The sequence below is a fragment of the Procambarus clarkii genome, chromosome 31, assembly GCF_040958095.1.
Source record: "Procambarus clarkii isolate CNS0578487 chromosome 31, FALCON_Pclarkii_2.0, whole genome shotgun sequence".
Lineage (NCBI taxonomy): Eukaryota > Metazoa > Arthropoda > Malacostraca > Decapoda > Cambaridae > Procambarus > Procambarus clarkii.
The window spans coordinates 10979579-11005602 of record NC_091180.1 but is presented as its reverse complement, the minus strand read 5'-3'; positions in this window follow the sequence as shown (position 1 = coordinate 11005602).

The following is a 26024-nucleotide window of genomic DNA, read 5'->3' as shown; positions in this document are numbered from 1 at the left end:
GAATAATGAGTACATTGCTTAAATATAATCCTCAAACTAAGCTATCCATGGAGCATCATGACTAACTTGCTAAATGTCTGCGCAAACTGGAGGCAGGAGGTCCGGCAGCAGGTAGAGGTGGTAGTTGTAGAGTCAGCGGACCAGAAGTTGCGAGTAGGAATTCATGATGCTCAGCCACAGTGTTACCTGTTAAGTAAATTATAAACGGCAGGTACTAATGTAGGCACAATATAATAGAATAAGCAATGGCAATACATAGAATAAGTGACATTTCCACTAATATATGGAGAGCATGAACGTGACAGGAACACCAGGACCTACATAGTGTATAGAGACACGACAAGATCAATAAACTACGAATAAAGATACCTGAGGTGGAAGGGTCTATATACATTGAATCGAGGGGTGCGAAACGATTGTTGCAATCACTCTTAAATCTAGCCATAAAACTATGAATTCTCAGGTGCTAGTCCATCACGAACGTAGTCTTCTTCTGCCATGTACGAACAGGCAGGGAGAGGGGAGCAGATAGAACGCATCCATTGTCCCTTACAGACTGCAACACCACAGTCACACGAAGATGAATCATCAGACTGTTGGTGGTGTACTGTCGAAATATCAGGTCTGGACCGAAGATTGTATGTGTGAGTACGTGGTGGGGTAGTATCGCTGGGCGTGTCTGAGACCGAAGTGGGTGTCACAGTGGTAGGGTCACACGGTACAGTGTCAGGGACAGGAGTCGGGGTGTCATCGTCGACAGTCAGACGGGCTAATTTCATGTGGTTGAGATGCTCATGTACTTGTTCTCCAGTGGCTAGGTTTTCCAGCTTGTACTTATTACCTGTGATATGCTCAAGAACTCTGTAAGGACCAAGGAACTTCTCAGTCAGTTTGTACATGGGACCATCTCGACGCTGGTTGAGGATCATTACTAAAGATCCAGGTCCTATTCTCGTAGGTTTAGCATGAGCGTTTTGTAACCGCGTGAAATCGTCACTAGCCTTAGAGAGATGTTCCTTGACCCTCTGGAACACCAGTTGAGTGTCTCTCCGTTTGACCTTAACATAGTCGTCATAGTTGTAGAGTGGCGCGGGCGGCGAGGAGATGATGGCATTAGGAAATCTCATGTCTGTCCCAAATAGCACAAAGTGAGGTGTGTCTCCTATGGAGGAGTTGACAGAGGAGTTTATCGAACATTGGACGAGTGGCATAAGTTCATCCCATTTGTGACTGTCCCGATTGACTGTCACTCTGAGTGCGTCAAGGACCTTCTTGTTTGTTCTTTCAGCAAGGCCATTGCTAGCCGGTTGATAAGGCATGATATTACACTTTTTGATGTTGTACAATGTAGCCAGTTGTTCCAGAACAGAATTGTTGAATTCTGGGCCGTTGTCAGAGAGTATAACCCTAGGTGGACCATACCTGCAAATTATATGATCATGTAAGGCACTAGCTATAGTTTCTGCAGTTTTGTTTGGAATTGGAACCAGTTCACAGTATCTAGAGAAGTTATCTACCATAACTAGGAGATGTTTATTTCCTCTGGAAGTTTCAGCAAAATTTGTTAACAAATCCATAGAAACACGATCCCAAGGTGCATTAGTCGTAGGGTAAGTCTGAATCGGCTTCGGACCAGCAACATGGCCTCTGTGAGCTAGGCAGGTTAGACATTGATCCACGTAATGTTCAATCTGTTTGGCCATTTTGGGCTAGTAGTACGTAAGACGAGCCTGCTTGATGGTGCGGTCCTTGCCAGGATGCGCACTGTGTGGGGCGTCGTGAACAAGTTTTAACACGGTAGGAACTATCGACGCAGGAATAACAAGTTGATGTACCAGTGTGGCAGGAGATCCAAGCATAACCTCGCGCTGGAGCACATGATCAAAGAGTACATGTTCCTTGAGTGGTACGGGTGGCTTGACCGTAAGAGTCGTGTGCGGGTCCATGAGAAAGCTTATGATCGGTGCCCACATTGGGTCTTGTCGTTGTGCGAGTTCTACATCTCGCAAGTCTAATGAAGGGTATTCAACGTGAACAGAAGCAACGTAACGGGAGAGAGCATCGGCAACTACAGTGTGTTTGCCAGGTAAGTATCCAAACGTGGGTAGGAACTCTTGTATGGTGAGCGACCAACGAGCAAACTTGCCTATGGGATTCTTGTCTCTGAACAAGGGAATGATAGCTTGGTGGTCTGTCAGTCCTTTACAGGGTGATTATAGATGATATCTCTGAAATGTTTGAGTGCCCACACGACAGCCAGGGCTTCGCGCTCAGTTGTCGAATAATTCTTTTCAGCTTTGGCGAGGACTCGGCTCGCATATGCAATGGCATGTTCTTTTCTGTCGCTAGTTTGAGCGAGTACGGCATCTAACCCAATGTTACTGGCGTCGGTAACTAAAATGAACGGTTTGGTGAAGTCTGGGAACTTGATTGAGTACGGGAGAAGATATCAGGGCTTCCTTGAGCTTTTGAAATGCTTTCTCTTGAACAGTTGTCCAAACGAACAGAACGTCTTTCTTAAGGAGGTAAGTGAGAGGAGATGCAATCACTGAATAACCGGCAATGAAATGGCGGTAGAATCCAGCTAGGCCTATGAACTTTTGTACAGCCTCAGCATTATGAGGGACTGGAAAGTTCTTGACAGCTTCTATCTTTGAATCTAGAGTGGTGATACCTTGTGAGGTGACGTTATGGCCGAGAAACTGTATTTTTTCTCTCATGAAGGCGCATTTGCTAAGTTTGATTTTCAGATTGGCTTTAGCTAGTTTCTGAAGGACTCGGTCCAAACTTTGGAGATGCGACGGTATATCCTTGGACATGATAATGAGGTCATCGAGGTAGACCATGAGGGTATTTCCTATCATTCGTCGAAACAGGTCTGTCATAAGCCTTGAGAAGGTAATAGGGCTGCTGCGTAAGCCACAAGGCATGCGGGTGTACTGGTAATGTCCATTAGGGACGGAAAACGCCGTCAGTTCTCGACTTTCTGGATCGAGCGGTATTACCAAAATCCTTGCAATAAATCAAGTGTGGGAAAAAACTTATTCTGACCTATGTTCTGCAGTAAGTCAGTGAGCACGGGAAGTGGAAATCGATCAGGAATCGTAACTTGATTAAGTTTCCTGGAATCAACGACAGGACGCCAAGAGCCATCCTTCTTGGGTACTAAGATTAACGGAGCATTCCATGGTGAAGTACTTTCTTCAATAACGCCATCATGTAACATCTCGTCAATGAGTCGGTCTGCAACAGCTCGTTGAGAATGAGGCAATCTGTATGCGGGTACAAAAATTGGGCGAGTACCTGGTTCCAGTGGAATTTTGTGAGTAATGAGGTGTGTCAGTCCAAGTTGTTCACCTGTCAGTGCAACAACGTTGCGATGCTTGTTTAAGACGGTCAATATCCGAGATTTGGCGTCAGGGAAGTCAGTGGGACTAAGATGCACAGGTGAGATCGCGATCTGATCTCGATTTGTTGTGTGAGAGAGTGCATGTACTATTTGGTCAGTAGAGACCTCATCCGCTACTCGCACCGGTAACGAATAATGGGCAAAGTCAACAATGTGTGTGCCTGATGCAAGGTGAATGTTGGCATTGGTGACGTTGGCAACATAAACAGTCACACTCCTTCCCCCATGTCACACCCCTTCCCCCACTGTCACACCCCTTCCTCCACTGTCACACCCCTTCCCCTACTGTCACACTTCTTCCTGCACTGTCACACCACTTCCTCCACTGTCACACCCCTTCCCCTACTGTCACACTCCTTCCTCCACTGTCACACCCCTTCCCCTACTGTCACACTCCTTCCTCCACTGTCACACCCCTTCCCCTACTGTCACACTTCTTCCTGCACTGTCACACCCCTTCCTCCACTGTCACACCCCTTCCCCCACTGTCACACTCCTTCCTGCACTGTCACACCCCTTCCCCCACTGTCACACTCCTTCCTCCACTGTCACACCCCTTCCCCCACTGTCACACTCCTTCCTCCACTGTCACACCCCTTCCCCCACTGTCACACTCCTTCCTCCACTGTCACACCCCTTCCCCCACTGTCACACTCCTTCCTGCACTGTCACACCCCTTCCCCCACTGTCACACTCCTTTCTGCACTGTCACACCCCTTCCCCCACTGTCACACCCCTTCCTCCACTGTCACACCCCTTCCTCCACTGTCACACTTCTTCCTCCACTGTCACACTCCTTCCCCCACTGTCACACTCCTTCCTCCACTGTCACACTCCTTCCTCCACTGTCACACCCCTTCCCCTACTGTCACACTTCTTCCTGCACTGTCACACCACTTCCTCCACTGTCACACCCCTTCCCCTACTGTCACACTCCTTCCTCCACTGTCACACCCCTTCCCCCACTGTCACACCCCTTCCTCCACTGTCACACCCCTTCCTCCACTGTCACACTTCTTCCTCCACTGTCACACTCCTTCCCCCACTGTCATTATTATTCTGCACCTGATGTAAGGACGGTTCTATGTAGGTGCCATTGATTTGACATGTGTCACTGTCAGCTATTACGTGTTCTAGGTCAGATACACCAGGTATTGTGACAATAACCTTTGTTAGTGCATGAGAATGTAGTACTGTGTCTTGGTGTAAGATGCCTCTGACCTGACTGATGTTAGACTCCAGGCAAGTAAGGTAATGACCAATCGCTGGGGCCCCTTGCAAAGATTCATTGACCTCACCGACCTGCGAGACTGTGGAAACGTGCGTTGGTCTGGTGTCAGTAAGTGACTGAGTGACGGGTTTGTTTGGGCGTGACTGGTTAAGTGTACCCTGGTCTTCCCTGGTTTGTATGTACCTGACATAGTCCCAATGGTTGGTGAACTCATGTCCCATGGTGTACACACTGCAAAGAGGTACCACTGTATCACCAATTGTTGCTTCCCAACGGTAAGCATCGATAGTAACTCGGTAGTCTCTCATGGTGTTTAATCCTAGTAAAATATCTCCAGGGAATTGTACTGCACCGGCTATTACACATGGCACGGTGAGTGATCTGTCATTAACTATTAACTCTATGTCTGCTTCACCTAACGCCGGAGTCATTCCTCCAGTAAGTCCACCAAGGTTGGAAACAGACGACTGGCGTATATCGAGTCGGTCGCGTAGGCCATGAAGGGCGTCTTGTTTAATGATGTTGACTCGAGCTCCTGTGTCTAGGAAAATCTTAACATGTTGACCCTTCAGAGTGGCTGAAATCAGAGGACCTTCTGTGTCCTTGATAGGCATCCTGTTAAACATGTTATTACGAGACTGACACGGTCGATGTGGTGTCTGGAGTACATGTACACGAGTACCGTCAGTGTGTAGTTCGTCCATGTTATCCTCCTCTGCTAAGGTACCGTACCTGGTACAGGTAGGCTCTGAGTATACAGGGAGGTCGTCTCGCTTCCCTACGTCATACCGTTTACCCAGGCTCCTATACCTTCCCCTGACTGAGAGTCATAGGGCTGATCTGTGTGTCCGTAGGTCGTGTCTGCATTAACCTTGACGGCCGTGGCGCCGTTCGCCACGTGCGAGTCACGGTGTCCATCTGTGTCGCGACTGTCAGTTGTTGCGAACCTAACATGGGCAGTTGGTCGGGTTGCAGGGCTACGTGTAGGGCTCGGTCGGCGCTGGTTAGTTGTTGCAGCCTGCGGTTGCCTACGGGAAGGGGGAGTAGGACTAGAACGGTTAGCCTGGTTAGTACCGTGGCGGGCTTTACAGTCAGCAGTGTCATGTCCAGGTTGGCGGTGATATGTGCAATAAGAACGGGTGTGATTATGTGATTGGCCTGTGTAGTTATGTCTAGCATGCTGTTGGTAACGAGTGTTAGTTGATGTACACTCTGCCTTACGGTGTCCTGGTTTGCCACAGCTAAAACATTCTGGTGTTCGAGGTCGCCGAGGGTATTGAGGGGAGCCTGTCCTAGAGTATGACCTGGGGCCATACGTAGACGGAGGAGACCTAGCACGAGTCTGAACATGTCTAGGGGTAGAACGCGTGACAACGTTCACAGTGGTATGGGAACTGTTTGCACGAAAAACGGCAGAAAGCTGGGCAGAATCCCGGGACTTTAGCCTGTCTGTGGACTCTACCATGACGTCCATTAAGTCCCAAAGTGTGTGGGTAGGGCCAAAATTCCTAGCTTCGATGTCTTTCAGTATGGCCTCGGGGGCATGACTCTGCATGGCACCGAACGCCAATAGTTTACCCACATTCAGTATAGTGAGGCTTCCACTAGCGTCCCATCTAGAACCCATCAAGGCTTTCTCCAGTGAGTCCTGTAGCGTAGCTAGACGCGTGGCAAAAGCGTTGCGTGTTTCATCAGGACGCATTACCGCAGTAGCTAATTGGCGAGCAATGCCAAAGGGATCACGATCAACTACCGATATATATCTCCTACGAAAGAATTTCTTAAATTCTTCCCAGTTTACAATTTTCTTTAAGTCAGGTGTTCCTGCTACGAGATACGCGTCTCCAGATTTATAGTCAAGTGTGGACGTCGCCATACTGATAGAGTCCGCGTCTGAGACAGCAGTACCCTTGCTCCTCGCTCTAGCCTCTACACTAGCGAACCATGTCTCCAAGAGGGTTGGATCCTTTCCACTAAACGGGCAAATGTCAACAGACTGTGTAAGAACTGTGACGGTGTTCAAGTTAGAACCCACAGTATTCAGGGCTTCAGTCATGATTACTGAGTCGCTGCTGGTTGTAGAGGTTAATGAGGATAAGCTACCGAGAGCTGAGGTTGGGAGTTTACTGGCTAAGGATAAGTGAGCGAGCGTAGGGAGCTCACTAGTTAAGAGTAAGTTACTCTCCGATAGTGAACGAGACCGTAGACTGTAGGGGTAAGTGCGCGAGCGAGGCCTGAGCGAGTATCGGTTATCCATAAAGTAAGTTTACATTGTGCCCACGTAAGTCCACAGTTTACTCTACTACACAAATAACAAAGGGTACTTAACTAGAGCTGAAGGCTGCTGGGGCTGCAATCCATTAAACGGGGCAGAGATGATCTGGTCGTCACAAGTCCGGCGTCGTGCTGCGGCGTCGTCGACGTCAGGAGGCCGCTGGAGACGTCAGGTGCGGCAGAAGTCGTCAGGCGGCAGGAGACGTCAGGTGCAGCAAAAGTTGTCAGGCGGCAGGAGACGTCAGGCGCGGCAGAAGTCGTCAGGCCAGACAGCGGGGGGGGGGGGGGGGGGTAAGGTGACGTCAGGCAGGCCCCAAGGCTCGGTGAGTCACGGCGAGTCAGCTGGTGGTGCACGGTGAGTCAGGCATGGGCGCGCGCTGGGTGAGTGAGGCACGGGGGCACGCTGGGTGAGTCAGGTATGGGCGTGGGCTGGGTGAGTCAGGTATGGGCGTGGGCTGGGTGAGTCAGGTATGGGCGTGGGCTGGGTGAGTCAGGCATGGGCGCGCGCTGGGTGAGTGAGGCACGGGGGCACGCTGGGTGAGTCAGGTATGGGCGTGGGCTGGGTGAGTCAGGCATGGGCGCGCGCTGGGTGAGTGAGGCACGGGGGCACGCTGGGTGAGTCAGGTATGGGCGTGGGCTGGGTGAGTCAGGCATGGGCGCGCGCTGGGTGAGTGAGGCACGGGGGCACGCTGGGTGAGTCAGGTATGGGCGTGGGCTGGGTGAGTCAGGTATGGGCGTGGGCTGGGTGAGTCAGGTATGGGCGTGGGCTGGGTGAGTCAGGTATGGGCGTGGGCTGGGTGAGTCAGGTATGGGCGTGGGCTGGGTGAGTCAGGTATGGGCGTGGGCTGGGTGAGTCAGGTATGGGCGTGGGCTGGGTGAGTCAGGTATGGGCGTGGGCTGGGTGAGTCAGGTATGGGCGTGGGCTGGGTGAGTCAGGTATGGGCGTGGGCTGGGTGAGTCAGGTATGGGCGTGGGCTGGGTGAGTCAGGCACAAGCGTAAGCTGAACTGTTGCGATGCTGGCTGCTGTGCGATGCTGTGCTGCTGTGCGCTGCTGTGCTGCTGTGCTGCTGGAGTACAGGGGTTAATCCCACTGCAGCCACCAGTGTAACATCGGTTGATGTTGTTGTAGACCGATTAGGATGGTCTGGGTTTACTCGGTAGTGGGCAGGAATTGGAGTACCAAACGTCCACTGATTTTCCTTAGTTTATTATAAAAATATATATATATATCTTCTACACTGGGCCAGGAGCTAGCTAGAGTGTGTAAGGGAGTGTGTGTAGACGCTCCGACGCCCAGGCTGCCTCTGAAGGTCTGAGGGCTGCAGGGGCAGAGCAGATTGCATTCAAATCTGCTGACAACGTTGTTGATACCTATAAAGTTGTTTAGCTTAAGAGGGTATTAGGTCACCCTATGTGTATGTCCATGGCACCTAACTGGCGTCCAACACCTTCCCCCACTGTCACACACCTCTACTGTTACACCCCTTCCCCCACTGTCACACTCCCTCCCCCACTGTCACACTCCTTCCCTCACTGTCACACTCCTTCCCCCACTGTCACACCCCTTCCCCCACAGTGAACAGAACAGGTATTGAAACTTCGAACAGGCGGTGACAGGTATACAGAGGATGACAGAGAGGTGTGTGAAGAACTCAACAAGAGGTTCCAGAAGGTCTTCACAATAGAACAAGGTGAGGTCACTGTGCTAGGAGAAAAGGAGGTAAACCAGGCGGCCTTGGAAGAGTTCGAAATTACGAGAGAGGAAGTCAAGAGACACCTGCTGGATCTGGATGTTAGAAAGGCTGTTGGTCCAGATGGGATCTCACCATGGATACTGAAAGAGTGTGCAGAGGCACTTTGCTTGCCACTCTCCATAGTGTATTGTAAGTCACTGGAGACGGGAGACCTACCAGAAATATGGAAGACGGCGAATGTGGTCCCAATATACAAAAAGGGCGACAGGCAAGAGGAACTGAACTACAGGCCAGTGTCCTTAACTTGTATACCATGCAAGGTGATGGAGAAGATCGTGAGAAAAAACCTGGTAACACATCTGGAGAGAAGGGACTTCGTGACAAATCGCCAACATGGGTTCAGGGAGGGTAAATCTTGCCTTACAGGCTTGATAGAATTCTACAATCAGGTGACAAAGATTAAGCAAGAAAGAGAGGGCTGGGCGGACTGCATTTTCTTGGATTGTCGGAAAGCCTTTGACACAGTACCGCATAAGAGACTGGTACATAAGCTGGAGAGACAGGCAGGTGTAGCTGGTAAGGTGCTCCAGTGGATAAGGGAGTACCTAAGCAATAGGAAGCAGAGTTACGGTGAGGGGTGAGACCTCCGATTGGCGTGAAGTCACCAGAAAAGTCCCACAGGGCTCTGTACTCGGTCCTATCTTGTTTCTGATATATGTAAATGATCTCCCGGAGGGTATCGATTCATTTCTCTCAATGTTTGCGGACGATGCCAAAATTATGAGAAGGATTAAAACAGAAGAGGACTGTTTGAGGCTTCAAGAAGACCTAGACAAGCTGAAGGAATGGTCGAACAAATGGTTGTTAGAGTTTAACCCAACCAAATGTAATGTAATGAAGATAGGTGTAGGGAGCAGGAGGCCAGATACAAGGTATCATCTGGGAGAGGAAATTCTTCAGGAGTCAGAGAAGGAAAAAGACTTGGGGGTTGATATCATGCCAGACCTGTCTCCTGCAGCACATATCAAGCGGATAACATCAGCGGCATATGCCAGGCTGGCCAACATACGAACGGCATTCAGAAACTTGTGTAAAGAATCATTCAGAACTTTGTATACCACATACGTCAGGCCAATCCTGGAGTATGCAGCCCCAGCATGGAGTCCATATCTAGTCAAGGATAAGACTAAACTGGAAAAGGTTCAAAGGTTTGCCACCAGACTAGTACCCGAGCTGAGAGGTATGAGCTACGAGGAGAGACTACGGGAATTAAACCTCACTTCGCTGGAAGACAGAAGAGTTAGGGGGCACATGATCACCACATTCAAGATCCTGAAGGGAATTGATAGGGTAGATAAAGACAGTCTATTTAACACAAGGGGACACAGGTGGAAACTGAGTGCCCAAATGAGCCACAGAGGTATTAGAAAGAACTTTTTTAGTGTCAGAGTGGTTGACAAATGGAATGCATTAGGAAGTGATGTGGTGGAAGCTGACTCCATACACAGTTTCAAGTGTAGATATGATAGAGCCCAATAGGCTCAGGAATCTGTACACCTGTTGATTGACGGTTGAGAGGCGGGACCAAAGAGCCAGAGCTCAACCCCCGCAAACACAACTAGGTGAGTACAACTAGGTGAGTACAGTCACACCCCTTCCCCCACAGTCACACCCCTTTCCCCACTGTTTCACTCCTTCCCCCACTGTCACACCCCTTCCCCCACTGTCACACTCCTTCCCCCACTATCACACCCCTTCCCCCACTGTCACACCCCTTCCCCCACTGTCACACTCCTTCCCCCACTATCACACCCCTTCCCCCACTGTCACACCCCTTCCCCCACTGTCACACCCCTTCCCTCACTGTCACACCCCTTCCCTCACTGTCACACCCCTTCCCCCACTGTCACACTCCTTCCCCCACTATCACACCCCTTCCCCCACTGTCACACCCCTTCCCCCACTGTCACACCCCTTCCCCCACTGTCACACCCCTTCCCCCACTGTCACACCCCTTCCCCCACTGTCACACCCCTTCCCTCACTGTCACACCCGTTCCCCCACTGTCACACCCCTTCCCCCACTGTCACACCCCTTCCCCCACTGTCACACCCCTTCCCCCACTGTCACACCCCTTCCCCCACTGTCACACCCCTTCCCCCATTGTCACACCCCTTCCCCCACTGTCACACCCCTTCCCTCACTGTCACACCCGTTCCCCCACTGTCACACCCCTTCCCCCACTGTCACACCCCTTCCCCCACTGTCACACCCCTTCCCCCACTGTCACACCCCTTCCCCCACTGTCACACCCCTTCCCTCACTGTCACACCCCTTCCCTCACTGTCACACCACTTCCCCCACTATCACACCCCTTCCCCCACAGTCACACCCCTTCCCCCACTGTCACACCACTTCCCCCACTGTCACACCCCTTCCCCCACTGTCACACCACTTTCCCCACAGTCACACCCCTTCCCCCACTGTCACACCACTTCCCCCACTGTCACACCCCTTCCCCCACTGTCACACCCCTTCCCCCACTGTCACACCCCTTCCCTCACTGTCACACCACTTTCCCCGCTGTCACACCACTTCCCCCACTGTCACACCCCTTCCCCCACTGTCACACCCCTTCCCCCACTGTCACACCCCTTCCCCCACTGTCACACCCCTTCCCTCACTGTCACACCACTTCCCCCACTGTCACACCCCTTCACCCACTGTCACACCCCTTCCCCCACTGCCTCACCCCTTCCCCCACTATCACACCCCTTTCCCCACTGTTACACTCCTTCCCCCCACTGTCACACCACTTCCCCCACTGTCACACCACTTCCCCCACTGTCACACCACTTCCCCCACTGTCACACCACTTCCCCCACTGTCACACCCCTTCCCTCACTGTCACACCCCTTCCCCCACTGTCACACCCCTTCCCTCACTGTCACACCCGTTCCCCCACTGTCACACCCCTTCCCTCACTGTCACACCCGTTCCCCCACTGTCACACCCCTTCCCTCACTCACCCACCCAACACCACACGCCTGAGGACCTGTAAGTGACCAATAAGAGCAAGTTACCCCTCGCTGATGACATGTGGGAAGGTTCAGGGTGGTGAAGGGCGGACCTCTGAGGCCGGCACGCGCAGCCTGAAGCCGGAAAATGCAAAGGAATGATAGAGGGAAAAGAGAACCGGTTCGAGGGAGGAGGGGGGTGTGGTGGGGGGGGAGGGATGGAAGGGGGAGAGAAAGGGGAATCAAAATCGGTTACAATTAACCTGCCACAGGGCAATTAATATGAAGGCAATTAAGATGGCGGAATAGGGAATAGGGGATGGAAATTTCACGCTAACAAGATTAGGAAGACAATAGATGTTCCCTTACCGACAGACAGACAGAAACGAGAAGAGATACAACATAATAATAACATTGTAACTACCATTATCGTTATTATTATTATTATTAGTATAGGTCTTAAGCGTCATTATGTATAAAAGGCAGGAATGGGTCACCCCCCCCCCCCAGGGGCGGACAGAGGACACCGTCTCCACTCTCCCGTCCTGCCTTTGAGACCATTGACGGGAGATGTCGTCTCCTCGGAGGGAATTAGACAGGAGCTCTTTCACTGGAAAATGTAACTCTACCCGTTTTCTGTGAGAGGAATCAGGTAGCGTCCCTTCAATAGGGAATATGGCCGCTGCTCTTTTTTAGGCCCTCATAATGTTCTCATTTTTTTGTCCATTACCGTGAGGGAGAAAATATTAAAATATTATTTCCTATTGGTGTTGCCTGCGGCCATTTTGCTGGGGTTTGAGCTTTTCTCATTGTTTGGATATATTTAATATTTTTTCCCTTTTTCGTGAAAAGGAAAGGAGATAGATAAGGCCTGACCGATAACTTCTGGTTTACACTAAAGAATGTGAATATATATATATTGAAGATACCACAAAATAACGTCCTATATAAATTTTAATGGGGGCTAGTTTGGCTTCAATCCACTAATAGTTTAATCTGTTTGGTCGGGGACAGGACGCCTGTGTTTATATATATATATATATTTTAGGTTTAATTCGAGGTATTCCCTGGAACTACTGACCTGCCTCAGGATACAACCCCATCAAAGTTACCTAACTCCTGTTGAAACCTATTTACTATTAGGTGAACAGAGACATTAGGTACAAGGAGACGCACCCAACTATTTTTGACTCACCAGGGAATCGAACCTGTAATCCTCATTTTTATGTCGGGAACGAAGCCAGCTGAGCTACGGGACCCTATTTATATAGGCCAGGCAGTGCAGGAAACACCTATCAGAAATGGTTGAGCCCTTCAGAACAGCTTCAGCATGAATAGTGTGTGAGCACAGTCACTATTGTACTATAGTGTGTGAGTACAGTCACTATTGTACAATAGTGAGTGAGTACAGTCACTGTTGTACTATAGTGAGTGAGTACAGTCACTATTGTACTACAGTGAGTGAGTACAGTCACTGTTGTACTATAATGAGTGAGTACAGTCACTATTGTACTATAGTGAGTGAGTACAGTCACTATTGTACTATAGTGAGTGAGTACAGTCACTATTGTACTATAGTGAGTGAGTACGGTCACTATTGTACTATAGTGAGTGAGTACAGTCACTATTGTACTACAGTGAGTGAGTACAGTCACTATTGTACTATAGTGAGTGAGTACAGTCACTATTGTACTATAGTGAGTGAGTACAGTCACTATTGTACTATAGTGAGTGAGTACAGTCACTATTGTACTATAGTGAGTGAGTACAGTCACTATTGTACTACAGTGAGTGAGTACAGTCACTATTGTACTATAGTGAGTGAGTACAGTCACTATTGTACTACAGTGAGTGAGTACAGTCACTATTGTACTACAGTGAGTACAGTCACTATTGTACTACAGTGAGTGAGTACAGTCACTATTGTACTATAGTGAGTGAGTACAGTCACTATTGTACTATAGTGAGTGAGTACAGTCACTATTGTACTACAGTGAGTGAGTACAGTCACTATTGTACTACAGTGAGTGAGTACAGTCACTATTGTACTACAGTGAGTGAGTACAGTCACTATTGGACTACAGTGAGTACAGTCACTATTGTACTACAGTGAGTGAGTACAGTCACTATTTTATATAGTGAGTGAGTACAGTCACTATAGTACTATAGTGAGTACAGTCACTATTGTACTACAGTGAGTGAGTACAGTCACTATTGTACTACAGTGAGTGAGTACAGTCACTATTGTACTACAGTGAGTGAGTACAGTCACTATACATACAACATACACCCAGGGAATGAATGTACTGTGTGTCACACGGGAATGTGTACACTCAGAAGGTGCGATAAACTCTGATACATTATTCATTAATGATTGTACAGTTATAACTGAGAAAGTGTACATAAAAGTGTACATAAAAGTGTACATAAAAGTGTACATAAAAGTGTACATAAAAGTGAACATAAAAGTGTACAGTACATTAACTACACAAAAGCCACAACAAAGGCAGCACAACACAGAGACATGGTAGGTGTTTACTGGAGTTAGTGAAGGTGTAGTTATGTTGTATGTTGTATGTTGTATATATGTTAATGTTGTAGTTATGTTAATGTTGTATGTTGTAGTTATGTTAATGTTGTATGCTGTAGTTATGTTAATGTTGTAGTTATGTTAATGTTGTATGTTGTAGTTATGTTAATGTTGTAGTTATGTTAATGTTGTAGTTATGTTAATGTTGTATGTTGTAGTTATGTTAATGTTGTAGTTTTGTTAATGTTGTATGTTGTAGTTATGTTAATGTTGTAGTTATGTTAATGTTGTAGTTATGTTAATGTTGTAGTTATGTTAATGTTGTAGTTATGTTAATGTTGTAGTTATGTTAATGTTGTATGTTGTAGTTATGTTAATGTTGTATGTTGAAGTTATGTTAATGTTGTAGTTATGTTAATGTTGTAGTTATGTTAATGTTGTATGTTGTAGTTATGTTAATGTTGTATGTTGTAGTTATGTTAATGTTGTAGTTATGTTAATGTTGTAGTTATGTTAATGTTGTATGTTGTAGTTATGTTAATGTTGTATGTTGTAGTTATGTTAATGTTGTAGTTATGTTAATGTTGTAGTTATGTTAATGTTGTCGTTTTGTTAATGTTGTATGTTGTAGTTATGTTAATGTTGTATGTTGTAGTTATGTTAATGTTGTAGTTATGTTAATGTTGTATGTTGTAGTTATGTTAATGTTGTAGTTATGTTAATGTTGTAGTTATGTTAATGTTGTATGTTGTAGTTATGTTAATGTTGTATGTTGAAGTTATGTTAATGTTGTAGTTATGTTAATGTTGTAGTTATGTTAATGTTGTAGTTATGTTAATGTTGTCGTTTTGTTAATGTTGTATGTTGTAGTTTTGTTAATGTTGTATGTTGTAGTTATGTTAATGTTGTATGTTGTAGTTATGTTAATGTTGTATGTTGTAGTTATGTTAATGTTGTATGTTGTAGTTATGTTAATGTTGTATGTTGTAGTTATGTTAATGTTGTATGTTGTAGTTAGGTTAATGTTGTATGTTGTAGTTAGGTTAATGTTGTATGTTGTATGTTGTAGTTATGTTAATGTTGTATGTTGTATGTTGTAGTTATGTTAATGTTGTAGTTATGTTAATGTTGTATGTTGTAGTTATGTTAATGTTGTAGTTATGTTAATGTTGTAGTTTTGTTAATGTTGTATGTTGTAGTTATGTTAATGTTGTATGTTGTAGTTATGTTAATGTTGTATGTTGTAGTTATGTTAATGTTGTAGTTATGTTAATGTTGTAGTTATGTTAATGTTGTAGTTATGTTAATGTTGTATGTTGTAGTTATGTTAATGTTGTATGTTGAAGTTATGTTAATGTTGTATGTTGTAGTTATGTTAATGTTGTAGTTAGGTTAAAGTTGTATGTTATAGTTAGATGAGTGGTATTGTTTATAGAGGAGTTAGAAGGGGATCACAACCTTAGTCCATAACAACTTACACATTACAACCCTGGCTGGACCAACCAGGTGTATATAGCCATATATATCATACTTACACTTTAGGCCTAAAGCGAGTGACATTTTAAGCTTACAGTTAGTAAGGTGACACATAGCAAAATTGAATTAGGTGAGTACACACACACACACACACACACACAAAAGTTAGAACATCATTCAGTTGCAAAAGTTAGAACATCATTCAGAAACCTAAGTAAGGAGGCATTTAGGGCGCTTTACACTGCCTACGTAAGGCCAGTCTTAGAGTATGCCGCCTCATCATGGAGTCCCCATCTGAAGAAACATATAATGAAACTGGAAAAGGTTCAGAGGTTTGCAACGAGACTCGTCCCAGAGCTACGAGGGATGGGGTATGAAGAGCGCCTGAGGGAATTGTGCCTTACGACACTAGAAAGAAGAAGGGAGAGGGGGGACATGATAGGAACGTATAAGATACTCAGAGGAATTGACAGAGTGGACATAGACGAAATGTTCACACGGAATAGTAACAGAACGAGAGGACATGGATGGAAGCTTGAAACTCAGATGAGTCACAGAGATGTTAGGAAGTTTTCTTTTAGCGTGAGAGTAGTGGGGAAATGGAATGCACTTCAGGAACAGGTTGTGGAAGCAAATACTATTCATAATTTTAAAACCAGGTATGATAGGGAAATAGGACAGGAGTCATTGCTGTAAACAACCGATGCTCGAAAGGCGGGATCCAAGAGTCAATGCTCGATCCTGCAGACACAACTAGGTGAGTACAACTAGGTGAGTACACACACACACACACACACACACACACACACACACACACACACACACACACACACACACACACACACACACACACACACACACACACACACACACACACACACACACACACACACACACACACACACACACACACACACACACACACACACACACACACACACACACACACACACACACACACAGTATGGAGTACTGTGTGTGGAGTATGCGGCCCTGTCACCTTACACCTTACACCTGAAGTATGCGGCCCCAGCATGGAGCCCGTACCTTGTCAAGCACAAGACGAAGCTGAAAAAAAGTCCAAAGGTATGCTACTAGACTAGTCCCAGAACTAAGAGGCATGAGTTACGAGTAAAGGCTGCGGGAAATGCACCTTACGACACTGGAAGACAGAAGAGTAAGGGTAGACATGATCACTACCTACGAAATCCTCAGGGGAATCAACTGGGTAAACAAGGATAAACTATTCAACAATGGTGGTACGCGAACAAGGGGACACAGGTGGAAACTGAGTACCCACATGAGCCACAGGGACGTTAGAAGGAACTTTTTCAGTGTCAGAGTAGTTAACGGATGGAATGCATTAGGCAGTGATGTGGTGGAGGCTGACTCCATACACAGTTTTAAATGTAGATATGATAGAGCCCAGTAGGCTCAGGAATCTGTATACCAGTTGATTGACAGTTGAGAGGCGGGACCAAAGAGCCAAAGTTCAACCCCCGCAAACACAAATAGGTGAGGACACACACACACACACACACACACACACACACACACACACACACACACACACACACACACACACACACACACACACACACACTTCAAGAACAAGAGGTCATAGATTTAAACTAGCTAAACACAGATGCCGAAGAAATATAAGAAAATTCACCTTCGCAAATAGAGTGGTAGACGGTTGGAACAAGTTAAGTGAGAAGGTGGTGGAGGCCAAGACCGTCAGTAGTTTTAAAGCGTTATATGACAAAGAGTGCTGGGAAGACGGGACACCACAAGCGTAGCTCTCATCCTGTAACTACACTTAGGTAATTACACAAACACACACACACACACACACACACAAACACACTTTGACTCATGACTACATATCACACCAGCGCGGCCTTTCCTGCCAGAAGTGTGGCCAGCGGAGGGAGGCAGCGACAGTCGTCCCTCCGTGCCTTCCACCGCCCACAGTATAGCAACACATGTTACGGACCCAAGCCCAGCGTCCGAGCACGGAGCAGTGACAACCACGCCATCTGTGGGTCAGCTCCCGAAACCCCCTCCAAATGGACGACGCCATCTAGTGAGGACAGGATATACCAGCCACAGGGGCTGGTTTCCCGTCTTGTTCAGCTCATAACATAGCCGCTGCTGACCTCTGGTGAGGTGACGCTTAGACAGCAATGCCATCTATGGAGTGGATAGGTGGGCGTTTGTGTCTAAGCCTGTAAGTAAGGTGCCCTAGAGTGTAACTAGTACTAATGACGTGTCTGATTACAGAGTCGACCTGGGACTGCTGAATCGGACGGTGGATGAGTCTACCCAAGGCAGCCGTAGAACCTCCACGCATTTGCTGCAGAAGCTGTGACTCACCCCCCCCCCCCCCGGATGAACACTATTGTGTTAGCCTGCCTGTGAGGTGGCAGAACCAGGGATTGTCGTACCTGGGGGCTGACTGGTGGAGAAGACTAGCCACTGGGGTGTTGTGGTGAGGAGAGTGATCTGTGAAATCACACGAGGTTCCTGCCTAGGGTTCGCAACCCTAGTATCGGTCGTGGAGTGGCCTAACCAGCGGAACTGATTGGAACCGGCCAGCTACAGGCTGGATTTGTGGTTGACGGCCTCCACGACGGTGCACCCAGTGGGACTGTGATTTGGCTGGCCTGTGGCCGAGGTAGACTCGAGAGAATCGAAGGATTCAACGTGAGGCCACTAGAAGAGGACCAGGGCTACTCCTCTTGAGCACCGTGGAACATTCCTGCGTCTTCAGAGGAAGACCATTCTGTATATTATAGTGTTTATACCCCCCGTGTGACTGTTTATATGTTTATTTATGGTGGTGGTGTAATTATATATTTAAGTTTAGTGCAGTTCTATCCCTTCCCCTTTAATTTACTTGCGTTACGGAACACACCCCTTGAAAGCCACTACTAGCTTGGGGCCGGATACCCAAACTCTACTAACATCAGAGAAAGAACCCAGTTGCGACCCAAGAGGGCCGTAACAACACATCAGTGAACATGTTGTAACAACAGTGTAACGAATGACTTTCTGCAGGTGAAAACCGTTTCTGAATTTTGTTGTTCTTGCTACTAGCATTACTACTACTAGTACTATCCTGCTACTACTAGCACTATCCTGCTACTACTAGCACTATCCTGCTGCTACTAGTACTATCCTGCTGCTACTAGTACTATCCTGCTGCTATTAGTACTATCCTGCTGCTACTAGTACTATCCTGCTGCTACTAGTACTATCCTGCTGCTACTATTACTATCCTGCTGCTACTAGTACTATCCTGCTGCTACTAGTACTATCCTGCTGCTACTAGTACTACCCTGCTGCTACTAGTACTATCCTGCTACTACTAGTACTATCCTGCTGCTACTAGTACTATCCTGCTACTACTAGCACTATCCTGCTACTACTAGCACTATCCTGCTGCTACTAGTACTATCCTGCTGCTACTAGTACTATCCTGCTGCTACTAGTACTATCCTGCTACTAGTAGTACTATCCTGCTACTAGTAGTACTATCCTGCTACTAGTAGTACTATCCTGCTACTAGTAGTACTATCCTGCTACTAGTAGTACTATCCTGCTGCTACTAGTACTATCCTGCTGCTACTAGTACTATCCTGCTACTAGTAGTACTATCCTGCTACTAGTAGTACTATCCTGCTACTACTAGTACTATCCTGCTGCTACTAGTACTATCCTGCTGCTACTAGTACTATCCTGCTGCTACTAGTACTATCCTGCTACTAGTAGTACTATCCTGCTACTAGTAGTACTATCCTGCTACTAGCAGTACTATCCTGCTACTAGTAGTACTATCCTGCTGCTACTAGTACTATCCTGCTGCTACTAGTACTATCCTGCTACTAGTAGTACTATCCTGCTACTAGTAGTACTATCCTGCTACTACTAGCACTATCCTGCTGCTACTAGTACTATCCTGCTGCTACTAGTACTATCCTGCTGCTACTAGTACTATCCTGCTACTAGTAGTACTATCCTGCTACTAGTAGTACTATCCTGCTACTAGTAGTACTATCCTGCTGCTACTAGTACTATCCTGCTGCTACTAGTACTATCCTGCTGCTACTAGTACTATCCTGCTGCTACTAGTACTATCCTGCTACTAGTAGTACTATCCTGCTACTAGTAGTACTATCCTGCTACTACTAGTACTATCCTGCTACTAAGAACATAAGAACATAAGAACAAAGGCAACTGCAGAAGGCCTATTGGCCCATACGAGGCAGCTCCTATTTATAACCACCCAATCCCACTCATATACATGTCCAACCCGCGCTTGAAACAATCGAGGAACCCCACCTCCACAATGTTACGCGGCAATTAGTTCCACTAATCAACAACCCTGTTACTGAACCAGTATTTACCCAAGTCTTTCCTAAATCTAAACTTATCTAATTTATACCCATTGTTTCGTGTTCTCTTGTGTTGATACTTTTAATACCCTATTAATATCCCCTTTGTTATGTCCATTCACCCACTTGTAAACCTCTATCATGTCACCCCTAACTCTTCGCTTTTCCAGTGAATGCAACTTAAGCTTTGTTAATCTTTCTTCATATGAAAGATTTCTAATTTGGGGAATTAACTTAGTCATCCTACGCTGGACACGTTCAAGTGAATTTATATCCATTCTATAATATGGCGACGAAAACTGAACTGCATAATCTAAATGGGGCCTAACTAGAGCAAGATATAGCTAGAGAACCACACCAGGTTACTAACCTGTTACTAACTAACTTAGTTGTTACTAACGCTGCGATTAATAAATCCAAGTGTCCGATTTGCCTTATTACGAACATTTATGCATGGATCCTTTTGTTTTAAATTCTTACTGATCATAACTCCCAGATCCCTTTCGCAATCCGACTTCGCAATCTCAACACAATCTAGCTCGTATCTTGTAACCCTATCATCATTACCTAACCTCAGAACTTTACATTTATCAGCATTAAACTGCATCTGCCAATCCTTTGACCATTTCAAAACCCTATCTAGATCAACTTGAAGTGATAGTGAGTCCTCCTCCGAATTAATTTCCCTACCGATTTTCGTATCATCGGCAAATTTGCAAATGTTGCTACTCAAACCTGAATCTAAATCATTTATATATATTATAAACAACAGAGGTCCCAGGACAGAGCCCTGAGGCACCCCACTTACAACATTTGCCCACTCTGACTTGACTCCATTTATACTAACTCTCTGTTTCCTTTGGTATAGCCATGCCCTAATCCAGCTTAATATAGCACCCCCAATACCATGAGCCTCTATCTTTTTAATCAGTCTTTCATGTGGCACTGTATCAAAAGCTTTGCTAAAGTCAAGGTACACAACATCGCAATCCTTACCACTATCAACTGCCTCAACAATGCTAGAATAAAAAGATAACAAATTTGTTAAACATGAACGGCCATTTATAAAACCATGTTGCGACTCAATTATTAATTTATATTTTTCAAGATGAAGACGAATTTTATTTGCTATTATAGATTCGAGTAACTTTCCCACAATAGACGGTAGGCTAATTGGTCGATAGTTAGACCAATTAGGAATAGTGAAGCAGAAGGTTTTCTAGAATTAATTGACAATTGCTTTCTTACGCAACACATTAAGGAACCAACACGGGAAAATAATATTTTAGATTTAGTGTTAACTAACAGGGAAACACAAATTAATGACATCGAAATAGGGAGTGAGCTAGGGAACAGTGATCACAAAGAAATCAGATTTAGCATAGAATGGAATAGACCTGTTGGAGAAAATTCTGTTAAAGTGCCAGATTTTCGAAAAGCTGATTTTAATAGCCTAAAATTTTTTTGGGGTCAAATTGATTGGAAAGTCTTGGGTATGGGGTGGGGGCCGGTCTTGGAGCGAGACATGAACCCAGCGATAGGTGACGTAAATGGGGATTTCGATGTGGATTCAATATATAACATATTTAAGAATATTCTAAACAAAGCACAGGAACGTAGTATACCATACAAATTAAATAGACCGAATACTAATGACCCAAAGCGGATAACAAAGAATTTGAAGAACCTTATAGGTAAAAAGAGAGCTTGGTACAAAAGGATTAAAAATGGGGAGGTCACTTTAGAACAGGAATTCGTACAACTGGTTAGAAATGTTAAAAAAGAGATAAGGAAAGCAAAAAGAAACTATGAAGTTCGCATAGCAGGGCAAGCAAAGACAAATCCTAAAGGTTTTTTTTCAGTTATATCGTACTAAGACTAGGGAAAGGATAGGTCCATTAAAAACTGAGACAGGTCAAATAACAGATAGTAATGAAGAGATGAGTAGTATTTTTAATAAATATTTTGTATCTGTATTTACTAAAGAGGAACTTAACAATATGCCTTCAGCCGAACAAATCTTTGTGGGTGGGGACGAGGACAGGTTGACGAGTTTAGCAGTTACCAGGGAGGATGTTCTTAAACAAATAGTAAAACTCAAACCAAACAAATCCCCAGGGCCGGATGAAGTGTTTGCCAGGGTGCTTAAAGAATGCAAAGAGGAGCTTTGTGACCCACTGCCAACCATATTTAATGAATCTATAGAGTCAGGCAGAGTGCCAGAGTTTTGGAAAGTTGCTAATGTGATACCAGTTTTTAAGAAAGGAGATAGATCACTTGCGTCTAACTATCGACCTGTTACTATCCTGCTGCTACTAGTACTATCCTGCTACTAGTAGTACTATCCTGCTACTACTAGTACTATCCTGCTTCTACTAGTACTATCCTGCTGCTACTTGTACTATCCTGCTGCTACTAGTACTATCCTGCTACTAGTAGTACTATCCTGCTACTAGTAGTACTATCCTGCTACTAGTAGTACTATCCTGCTGCTACTAGTACTATCCTGCTGCTACTAGTACTATCCTGCTACTAGTAGTACTATCCTGCTACTAGTAGTACTATCCTGCTACTACTAGCACTATCCTGCTGCTACTAGTACTATCCTGCTGCTACTAGTACTATCCTGCTGCTACTAGTACTATCCTGCTACTAGTAGTACTATCCTGCTACTAGTAGTACTATCCTGCTACTAGTAGTACTATCCTGCTGCTACTAGTACTATCCTGCTGCTACTAGTACTATCCTGCTGCTACTAGTACTATCCTGCTGCTACTAGTACTATCCTGCTACTAGTAGTACTATCCTGCTACTAGTAGTACTATCCTGCTACTACTAGTACTATCCTGCTACTAAGAACATAAGAACAAAGGCAACTGCAGAAGGCCTATTGGCCCATACGAGGCAGCTCCTATTTATAACCACCCAATCCCACTCATATACATGTCCAACCCGCGCTTGAAACAATCGAGGAACCCCACCTCCACAATGTTACGCGGCAATTAGTTCCACTAATCAACAACCCTGTTACTGAACCAGTATTTACCCAAGTCTTTCCTAAATCTAAACTTATCTAATTTATACCCATTGTTTCGTGTTCTCTTGTGTTGATACTTTTAATACCCTATTAATATCCCCTTTGTTATGTCCATTCACCCACTTGTAAACCTCTATCATGTCACCCCTAACTCTTCGCTTTTCCAGTGAATGCAACTTAAGCTTTGTTAATCTTTCTTCATATGAAAGATTTCTAATTTGGGGAATTAACTTAGTCATCCTACGCTGGACACGTTCAAGTGAATTTATATCCATTCTATAATATGGCGACGAAAACTGAACTGCATAATCTAAATGGGGCCTAACTAGAGCAAGATATAGCTAGAGAACCACACCAGGTTCTAACCTGTTACTAACTAACTTAGTTGTTACTAACGCTGCGATTAATAAATCCAAGTGTCCGATTTGCCTTATTACGAACATTTATGCATGGATCCTTTTGTTTTAAATTCTTACTGATCATAACTCCCAGATCCCTTTCGCAATCCGACTTCGCAATCTCAACACAATCTAGCTCGTATCTTGTAACCCTATCATCATTACCTAACCTCAGAACTTTACATTTATCAGCATTAAACTGCATCTGCCAATCCTTTGACCATTTCAAAACCCTATCTAGATCAACTTGAAGTGATAGTGAGTCCTCCTCCGAATTAATTTCCCTACCGATTTTCGTATCATCGGCAAATTTGCAAATGTTGCTACTCAAACCTGAATCTAAATCATTTATATATATTATAAACAACAGAGGTCCCAGGACAGAGCCCTGAGGCACCCCACTTACAACATTTGCCCACTCTGACTTGACTCCATTTATACTAACTCTCTGTTTCCTTTGGTATAGCCATGCCCTAATCCAGCTTAATATAGCACCCCCAATACCATGAGCCTCTATCTTTTTAATCAGTCTTTCATGTGGCACTGTATCAAAAGCTTTGCTAAAGTCAAGGTACACAACATCGCAATCCTTACCACTATCAACTGCCTCAACAATGCTAGAATAAAAAGATAACAAATTTGTTAAACATGAACGGCCATTTATAAAACCATGTTGCGACTCAATTATTAATTTATATTTTTCAAGATGAAGACGAATTTTATTTGCTATTATAGATTCGAGTAACTTTCCCACAATAGACGGTAGGCTAATTGGTCGATAGTTAGACCAATTAGGAATAGTGAAGCAGAAGGTTTTCTAGAATTAATTGACAATTGCTTTCTTACGCAACACATTAAGGAACCAACACGGGAAAATAATATTTTAGATTTAGTGTTAACTAACAGGGAAACACAAATTAATGACATCGAAATAGGGAGTGAGCTAGGGAACAGTGATCACAAAGAAATCAGATTTAGCATAGAATGGAATAGACCTGTTGGAGAAAATTCTGTTAAAGTGCCAGATTTTCGAAAAGCTGATTTTAATAGCCTAAAATTTTTTTGGGGTCAAATTGATTGGAAAGTCTTGGGTATGGGGTGGGGGCCGGTCTTGGAGCGAGACATGAACCCAGCGATAGGTGACGTAAATGGGGATTTCGATGTGGATTCAATATATAACATATTTAAGAATATTCTAAACAAAGCACAGGAACGTAGTATACCATACAAATTAAATAGACCGAATACTAATGACCCAAAGCGGATAACAAAGAATTTGAAGAACCTTATAGGTAAAAAGAGAGCTTGGTACAAAAGGATTAAAAATGGGGAGGTCACTTTAGAACAGGAATTCGTACAACTGGTTAGAAATGTTAAAAAAGAGATAAGGAAAGCAAAAAGAAACTATGAAGTTCGCATAGCAGGGCAAGCAAAGACAAATCCTAAAGGTTTTTTTTCAGTTATATCGTACTAAGACTAGGGAAAGGATAGGTCCATTAAAAACTGAGACAGGTCAAATAACAGATAGTAATGAAGAGATGAGTAGTATTTTTAATAAATATTTTGTATCTGTATTTACTAAAGAGGAACTTAACAATATGCCTTCAGCCGAACAAATCTTTGTGGGTGGGGACGAGGACAGGTTGACGAGTTTAGCAGTTACCAGGGAGGATGTTCTTAAACAAATAGTAAAACTCAAACCAAACAAATCCCCAGGGCCGGATGAAGTGTTTGCCAGGGTGCTTAAAGAATGCAAAGAGGAGCTTTGTGACCCACTGCCAACCATATTTAATGAATCTATAGAGTCAGGCAGAGTGCCAGAGTTTTGGAAAGTTGCTAATGTGATACCAGTTTTTAAGAAAGGAGATAGATCACTTGCGTCTAACTATCGACCTGTTACTATCCTGCTGCTACTAGTACTATCCTGCTACTAGTAGTACTATCCTGCTACTACTAGTACTATCCTGCTTCTACTAGTACTATCCTGCTGCTACTTGTACTATCCTGCTGCTACTAGTACTATCCTGCTACTAGTAGTACTATCCTGCTACTAGTAGTACTATCCTGCTACTAGTAGTACTATCCTGCTGCTACTAGTACTATCCTGCTGCTACTAGTACTATCCTGCTACTAGTAGTACTATCCTGCTACTAGTAGTACTATCCTGCTACTACTAGCACTATCCTGCTGCTACTAGTACTATCCTGCTGCTACTAGTACTATCCTGCTGCTACTAGTACTATCCTGCTACTAGTAGTACTATCCTGCTACTAGTAGTACTATCCTGCTACTAGTAGTACTATCCTGCTGCTACTAGTACTATCCTGCTGCTACTAGTACTATCCTGCTGCTACTAGTACTATCCTGCTGCTACTAGTACTATCCTGCTACTAGTAGTACTATCCTGCTACTAGTAGTACTATCCTGCTACTACTAGTACTATCCTGCTACTAAGAACATAAGAACATAAGAACAAAGGCAACTGCAGAAGGCCTATTGGCCCATACGAGGCAGCTCCTATTTATAACCACCCAATCCCACTCATATACATGTCCAACCC